General features: G+C 41.3%; 1 long non-coding RNA gene across 1 annotated transcript; it reads left to right on the top strand.

Annotated features, from left to right (window-relative positions):
• Nucleotides 1-6: 6 nt before the first annotated feature.
• On the top strand, nucleotides 7-632 carry LOC125540851. The gene is made up of 2 exons (XR_007297395.1): nucleotides 7-246; nucleotides 346-632. It is a non-coding gene; the product is annotated as an uncharacterized LOC125540851 (long non-coding RNA).
• Nucleotides 633-8,908: the final 8,276 nt, after the last annotated feature.

Raw genomic sequence — 8,908 nt, 5'->3', positions numbered from 1 at the left:
GGCAATGATTCTTAGGTGGGTTGGGCGCAGCATGGCCCTTACCAAGCCTTTAGGAATGAAATGGTTCTCCAAGTTTTGTGGAGGCCACATGCCTTTGATTGTATTCACTTTATTATTTTGCTTTTGTCTTCCTGCTATTGCGTATGTAGTTGTCTGCTAATACTTCTAAGGCTTTATTACACTCAATATCGGATGTTGTCTTTCATACGACTGAGACATCAACAAAGCAAATAACCTGATTACAAGGTAAACTCCTTTTTAAAAATGTTATTACAAGGTACAGTCCTGATTACCAATGGCTAGCTATTTTTTGATCTCGACTAACACAAAGGGTGCAATATGTAGGTTCAGGGAGCTCCAACTTTTATCTGACCAAAGAAATCTTTCAAGCTAGATTTTCTTTCAAGATAACAATAAAGTCTGGGAGCATCCCTGTCCATGGAACAACACTGGAGATATAGTGTTACTGTTACATTTCTCAGTATCCCTAGCTTGATGCCTTGTGCGATGATGTTGCGGATTTTGGAGCCCATTAATCTCCTATTAGATTGATGTGATCATAATAATTCTTTTTTTAATCACTGGTTGGTTTCATGAAGCAGAGCATATTTTGTGGATGGATAAGTTGCTTATGTTCCCAGCCTTTTAGATTCTTTTCTTATAATATGCATTTGATTACAATGAATGACGCGCTCCACTGGGAAAATGTTTCAGGTGCTCTTTGCCATTTTTCCGTGTGTGCATTTAAAAAATGGTTCTTAGCATTACCTATTTGATAGGAATACTTGAATACTATGGTTCATGAAAATATGTTCACTAGAGTTTCAGTCCGAGTAATTTTTTTGTATTACAACATTGTTAAACTTCTCTTTTGCCTCTCCTATGTTGGTACATCACTATATTTTGTTCATTTTATTGATATATTTTCTTCCTAGGATGAATGTTGATTGTTTTCACGTGATAGTAAACCACCCTCCTGTCGTCTCCCTTTTCCTCTATTGATATGTTGTATCCACATGTCCTGGTATATGCTCTCCTGCCCTAAAAAAGGATATACTTATTCAATATTACTCAACGGTTCACATTCCAGGCTCTCTTTGTTTTGTGCCCTCGTTGCTCACAGTGGAGATGAGTGCCTTATGCCTTACCAATTTTGAGCAGGAGATGAAATCGTTCCTTCGAAAATTTTATGTTGTGCATCGATAGAATTACCATTGATGCATCCTCCATCCCCGCATTATTCATATTGACGTGTAGCAAATAATGCGTCTATATGTTGTCAGGCCACATAGAATATTGAGCACGTGATAACAAAACGAGTAGCAACAAAATTGAAGAGAAGACATGAAGGACGTAATTGAAGTTAGGAAAAATGTAGGATTAGATGGAGAAGATGTCCAATTTGGAGTATAAAATCAGGGTGTTTATGTTGGAAGCAATAGTCTGAGGAGGAACAAAGATGGGGGAGGGGTTATCGAAGCATGGCGTTTAGCTGGAGGAAAACAACAGGGGTGTGCAAGCTAAAAAGAACATGTGCCACGAGAAAAAAAAATCTAGGTATGTTGGTTCAACACAAAGTGATCGCTTCTGTTTGATATGTACTTGTTGTGTATAGAATGCATGCATGTTTGATCGATGATGCATATGTACATATATTTTTGTCATTCCATGGCAACATGAGGGCACATCATTGTTGGGTTTTCTCATGGCATGTCCTGCTTAGTGTGTAACTGAATCTTGACGATCCATTGGATGTTCCGCGAGTGTGAAATCAAACTTGTATGACTTGACATACAAATGCATTATTCACAATGAAAGTAATATCGTTGTATGTGTTCAAAAATTATATCATATTTCTACAAAAGATGGCATCTTCTACCAGGTAAAGGAGTGATATAATGGTAAAAAAATACTTTCTTTGGGCAGTCTCCATGTCTGGAAGGTTGGAACGTTCAGACATTAGGAATTGTACATCAATGCTCCCATGGAAAATCGACCGGCCAGGGAATGGAATACTCGATACGAACTCCAGATCTCTATGATGTGCTTTTATTTGAATTATGTAAAGGATTTGATAATAAACAAGTCTTTCTATTCCAACTTGTAACACCCAAGACATTGTGTTCAAATTTGTCGACTACGGGTATGGTGACGCTCTTTGACTCACAGCCGGCAACAAGCCGTTCTGGTTCTGGCAGTACGAGGCTGGACTGAATAACAACTCCTCTTGTTTGTCACATTTCTCCTCTTGGCCACATAGCTCTCATTCCTTGCGGTTTTACTCCCTGCCATTCTTGAAAAAAAAAGAGAGTTCAGGGTGGCATGAGTGAGACGCTCGGCTAATGGAGCTGGTCATCGGCTAGCGAAGGAGGATTGTGCGAATAAGTTATCTAAAACTTGGGTTAGGCACCCACCGAATTGTATTCATAATGTTTTGGACTCGGATCATACCGATATGAATGAATAAAACACAACCCATTCCTACTAAAAAAATATTCCTTGAGTTGCCAATAACAGATTATTGTGTTTGATAGTATGACATGGGTTAACTGATTGTCAAAAAAAGATGTGTGTCAGCTTAGACGATATTTTTCTCGGTTATTTTAGCTCCATGAGTAACATCTTATTTGTTTTAAAGCCCGTGGCAACTTTAGCATTGTTATTTTGTTCAGTTTGTAAAAGGGTTACCCTATGCAAATTCTTAACACAGTCATCATAATTGCATTTATAGCAACTACCTATTATCGAAATGATAGATGGCTCCAAGATTATGGTTGTACTATGCTAAATTGCTAATTGCTATTACTAGGAATAAATACTCATGTATCTCTAAAAAGACTACTAATATACTCCCTCTGTAAACAAAATTTATTTATTTATGAACCGATTGTAATATTACCTCGGGTGAAGAATAACTTATACTCGACCCTGGGTGATGAATAGTATTACCATGTATATATAGTGTGTGTTGTGTGTTGTGTGTTGTGTGTGTGTGTGCGCGTGCTTCAGACATGTCGTTTAATTATCTATTTGGTTTATACACTAATATCTGATTGAATCAGGCATGTGCGCGCGAGGAGGGAAGAGGAGAGAACCATTGGCATCTTTCATGCTCTGGACGAACATTTTTATGCATAGCTTTCTTTTCCATGAGAACACATGAGTGTGGAGCTGTCGTTGTAGAGCCCGGGATGAAGGGTGGGTCCAGTATAGAACCAGGAGGTACTAGCACTAAGATGGGAAGGTGGTTGCCGCCCTTATCCCTTGCTGCTGGCCGACCACAGCGATGTTGATCACCGGCTCACTTAAAATACAAGTTGATGGATTTTGTGATAAGAGTGAGCGGGACAGAGGTTGGGTTTGGTATGTTTACTTACAAATTTGCATTCTTGGCTTTGGGGGCGCCACAGACGGCGCAATACCTCCTCCCTCTTGATGGTAGTGGTGAAAACACACGGACCAGTGGTGAAAACACACGGACACGGGGGAGGGGATCATGGCAGAGAGCGGGGCAGGCATTATGGGGGACTCCTCCTTAACGGTCTATGAGGAAGTATGGTGTGAAGGAGAGAGGGTGTCATGGTGAAAGTGAGGCGGACGTCACCCACTACGGCGGGAAACAGAGCAGAAAGGGGAGGGTCCGATGAGAAACGGAGAGGGTGTGTCGTGGTGGTGGGGTTTTGCGTTGGTTTCACATGTTGGAAATAACACCACCAATAGTCTGGATAGCAATATTTCTTTCTTACATATGGGCCGGATTTGGGGCACCCGGACTATCAAGACGGTTGTAGTAGCCCGTTTGATGTCTGAACACATTCAGACGTATGAGGAAAAAAATAAGCTTAGACGTTGAATACGACTTTAATTGTTTCTCCGATTCATTTATATGCATTGTTGTCCGTAGCAGCCCGTAGCAACGCATGGGCGCTTTACTATTGTTTTTGCATGATGGGTATGAGTTGAGAAAACAGTTTTTATTATACTTGCTCAAGCATCGTGCGAATGAAAAAAAAACTTTCTTGATATTGTGCGAGAATTTCTTAAGCGCATCAAGTAGATTTGAATAATTTGTAATATATTTTTAGTTGGATCATCGATTTATGTGTATATCAGTTTACATTACAAGTGAAGTAGACTTCAATTATTATGCAATTGTGTCTATGCTATATTGTTTCTTCGTGTGATATTTTACATGAATTATTTTATATACCTTCAGCAATATATTTCAGAAGCCCGTGGCAACGCACGGGCATACTACTAGTAACTTTAGAAGCAGGGTTGCACAGGAGAGTCAGGTTTCGATCCTGTGGAACTATGGGTTATGGGCCCACCATGTGGGTTAAAAGCAGGAAGGGCGGTGACATCTTGCACGATCATGAAAGCAAGGCATGTCAGAGGATAGTCTGTCGGTTATGTCGGCAACAATATCGGTACCAAGGGCGAGGGACGAAGAGAACCATTTTCCTGCTCGTTGAACGAGGCGGACCAATAGGCAAAGTTCTCGTCCATCGGTGGTTACCGTAATGCTATCAACAAAAGCAACAAGGTCTTACTGACACGGTTGTACACCAAGGTGTTTTACATAAGCAGGAGGATATTACTGCTTAGATGATATAGATCACCAGTAAGGTTAAACAAAACAATGGAAAGGAAAAGGTGATCATTAGATTAAATAGAACCATGGAAAGACCAATGTGTTTAAATACATATTTCAAGGGTATATCCTTCGGAAGGACAAGCAGAGCATGATATCCATGAAAGGATATAATGTAGAAAAATCGTTAGGTAGGGGAGTGAATTTTCATGACATTACCCATACAACGGTGTGTGGATAACTGAGAAGGAAACATTTAGCATTGGGATTCAAACGTTCCTATTGAAAATCGGAGTGCCATAGACATGCTTCCAGATAGCATTGACGTGGTCAACAGGTGAAGATCAGACTTTGGAAACAAAAAGGACCCATCAGGAACAACTTATAGATTAAGTCTTACAATTTCCTCACGGAAGCATGACTAACCTTGCCAAAAAGGAAACTTATATTAATAGGTCCTCCAGCTAGGTGTGCTAGGCATGACATCACCTTACCGGCTCATATAATGACCAATATTATAACTCTAGGAAATATGTTCCAACCATCATATCTGACCGAGATTCAGATCTGATTGGTGTCAGGATACCTCAGACTCAGGATGCCTGAGAAGAAATGGTGCGACACAACTTGACGAGATGACATTGTAAGATTCTCAGAAAATGAACTATGGAAATGAGCTTCGAAATATACTTAAACCAAGGAGAGAATGAGGAGGTGGCTGATGAACTCAGCCACAATTCATCGAGATTTCCAAAAGATGGATTCCACAATTATGTGAACAAGAAGATAACATTTGTCACATCAAATGATATAAGGAGGTATGCTCAAGGAAAACATACATAATTAACATTGGTTGAACGGTGCATACAAAAGATGGGCTTAGGTAGCATGATCAACGTTAGAACGGTGGTTCAACAACCAATAGTCTAAGAACGAACTATCGACCATCAACTTCAAAGCAATAGGGTTGCTAGAAGTTCAGAATCCAAGCAGCATTGTTCACTGCATCCCGACTAGAATCAACACGCGGACTAAGAAACAAAGGGATACGGCGATAAGTATCACCGTATCAAGAATTGTTATGAGGTGGAGCAAGTCTCACAACATCCTTGACATAAAAGACAGTAATACTTCAAGGTAGAATATAATGCAAGCTGGATAGCAGGTTGCATCCATAACAGAACGAGTTTGTGATGACAGAACGGTTAGGGTGTTGTCGATGGTAACACAAATCATCGAGGGATAAGGATGGTATTTCTCATCAGGAACCCGACTGATATCCAGGAAGGAGTCAAGATGTTGATGATGATCACGACAAATTTTGTCAAGAGGCTCCACGAAGATTTAATAGATCGGCGATGACATCAAGTTAAAGGAATGATGAAGTGAAAGGTTAATGGAACCAATGGTACAACACAAACTCGAAATCAAGATTATCGTCCAAGGCGAAATGATATGATGAGGAAAATCGACGTAAGCTTAGCTCATCAACAAAAATTGTGCTCCGGGAAGAAGGACCAGGTAGCACAGTTAAAATCGGCACGACAAGGATATAGCCAAGCAGGCTAGGAATGACGTGATCGAGTTCAAACTCGTAAGTAATGGAGGTTACCAAGAGTTGTTTAATCGCGATGCAGACTTGAGTCAGTTATCGATGTCTTTGAGTGTTTACTAACTCAGAGCCCATGAAAAATTGGAATCAGTGAGAAGGTAGCACCTGATGAAGAACTCATAAGAGGTTATGCAGTTCCATGATAATCTCGAGATACCAGGGGGGGTAATACTCAACGATAGATCAAAGTAGAGGTTGGACTAGGGTAATGCTCTGCAGAAGACAAGTGTTCAAACTTGCACGAGAAATGGAATCAAGGAGAAACATATGGTCGGAATCACGATTGCAAAGGATCAATGCACCGATACCAAAGGATATTATATGAAGGAAATAGTTATTAATACAATAAGCTTCCATGATAGGATCTACATCGTGTCCATGGGCATGAACACAAAGGTTCAAGGTCGACTCCCACTTCTCCAATGCATAACCTTTCATTCACTTCTCTTTTTCTAAGAAGTTGTAGTGTTGAATTATCTGGCAAAATACCAGACGAGTATGACTCGTGAAAACTTTCGAGTTCATGCATAATAAGGAAGGCATAGGTTCAACCCATCAGGGCATCTTAGGAACATATACCACAAATTTCGGAGTAAATAATACAAGCTCGAAAGTAGAGCATGGTTCACAAAGCAGAGGATACAGTTTACCAAAGGCATTATATACCTATGGAAAGGCTCACAAGGTTATTGAATATGAAGAGCACTGTCGGATAAAATCCAACAAAGGATCTGACGGTCCATAACGGAGCTGATGTGAGCATCGACACACAATCAAAAGAAGAAACAATGCACGGAGATCAGGTTATAGAAACAACTGACTAACTCAAAGCTCAAATGCAATGGAATTATGAATTCCAAGACAAGGGATCAGAAGCAATGCTCTGATTAGGGATGGATAAGTGGAATAGCCTTAGGGGTACAATCGATGGCAATTTGGTTGGTCGAGATCCGGATCATGTTTAAAATGGCGTCTGAGCCGGAAGGATGAATTCTAGGATCTGGTTGAGGATTGCGAGCGTTCACAACAAATTGAATCAGCGGACTCAAAATGATAATGGCAAAGGATGCCAATAAGATTACCAGACTTATGAGATTATTCATAATGCAAGCAAGAAAGAGTTTCAAGAGCAATAGGCTGTTGAGGATTTTTGAAAGATCAAATAGTATTTCGAAAACTTTGGTGAAACACATGAACAACCGGGGAGAAACAAATCCTCGGTGTGTGTGAGGATTAATTTATAGGTGTATTCAGGTGACAAGGAACTGCAAGGCAGTAGTCACAAGGATTCTCGGGACAACAACGAGTATTTCGGGGTATCTTGTAATAACACGAGCAACTGGGGACTAAGGTAAGAATGGCAAGTGCATGTAGTTATCTATCGGGTTTGACGGTGGAAGGGAATTGCAAACGCAATGAGCACAAGCTCTCGGGATAATATCAGAGAGTATCTTCTGAATCTTCTGGTGCACCAGGCGATCATCTGTAATAAGGGCTCTCCGGAAGGAAGTAATTATGAGAACCTAGAGTTAGAGTTAGCAAAATCTTTTAACCTGATTAGAAGAGAGATCAGAGTCCCAGAGTATAGACGAGGAATAAAAAGATCCTAACACCACCCAAATGGCGACGTGGGCCCGTAAGACACACAACCATGTTAGTGAAAGTTTTGCAATGTCTAGACACGACTTCGGCCAAGGAGTTTGGAAGGGGGATTCCTACAGGCAGTCGGCTCTAATACCAACTTGTGACGCCCCCGATTCAATCGTACACTAATCATACACGCAAACGTGTACGATCAAGATTAGGGACTCACGGGAAGATATCACAACACAACTCTATAAATAAAATAAGTCATACAAGCATCATATTACAAGCCAGGGGCCTCAAAGGCTCGAATACAAGAGCTCGATCATAGACGAGTCAGCGGAAGCAACAATATTTGAGTACAGATATAAGTTAAACAAGTTTGCCTTAAGAAGGCTAGCACAAACTTGGATACAGATCGAAAGAGGCGCATGCCCCCTGCCTGGGATCCTCCTAAACTACTCCTGGTCGTCGTCAGCGGCTGCAGGTAGCAGTAGGCACCTCCCGAGTAGTAGTAGTCGTCATCGATAGTGGCGTCTGGCTCCTGGACTCCATCGTTTGGTCGCAGCAATCGGGTATAGAAAGGGGGAAAAGAGGGAGCAAAGCAACCGCGAGTACTTATCCAAAGTACTCACAAGCAAGGAGCTACACTACATATGTATGCAATGGTATCAAATGGAATAAGGGTATCATATGTGGACCTGAACTGCAGAATGCCGGAATAAGGGGGATAGCTAGTCCTATCGAAGTCTATGCTTCTGGCCACCTCCATCTTGCAGCATGTAGAAGAGAGCAGAAGGTAAGTCCACCAAGTAGCATCGTGTAGCATAATCCTACCCGACGATCCTCTCCTCGTCGCCCTGTTGGAGAGCGACCACTGGGTTGTATCTGGCACTTAGAAGGGTGTGTTTTATTAAGTATCCAGTTCTAGTTGTCATAAGGTCAAGGTACAACTCCAAGTCGTCCTGTTACCGAAGATCACAGCTATTCGAATAGATTAACTTCCCTGCAGGGGTGCACCACATTTCCCAACATGCTCGATCCCCTTTGTCTAGACACACTTTCCTGGGTCATGCCCGGCCTCGGAAGATCAACACGTCGCATCTCTACCTAGGCAC

This window comes from Triticum urartu, chromosome 2, assembly GCF_003073215.2.
Source record: "Triticum urartu cultivar G1812 chromosome 2, Tu2.1, whole genome shotgun sequence".
Classification (NCBI taxonomy): Eukaryota; Viridiplantae; Streptophyta; class Magnoliopsida; order Poales; family Poaceae; genus Triticum; species Triticum urartu.
The sequence above is the reverse complement of the archived record's forward strand: the minus strand, read 5'-3'. Positions and strand labels throughout refer to the sequence as shown.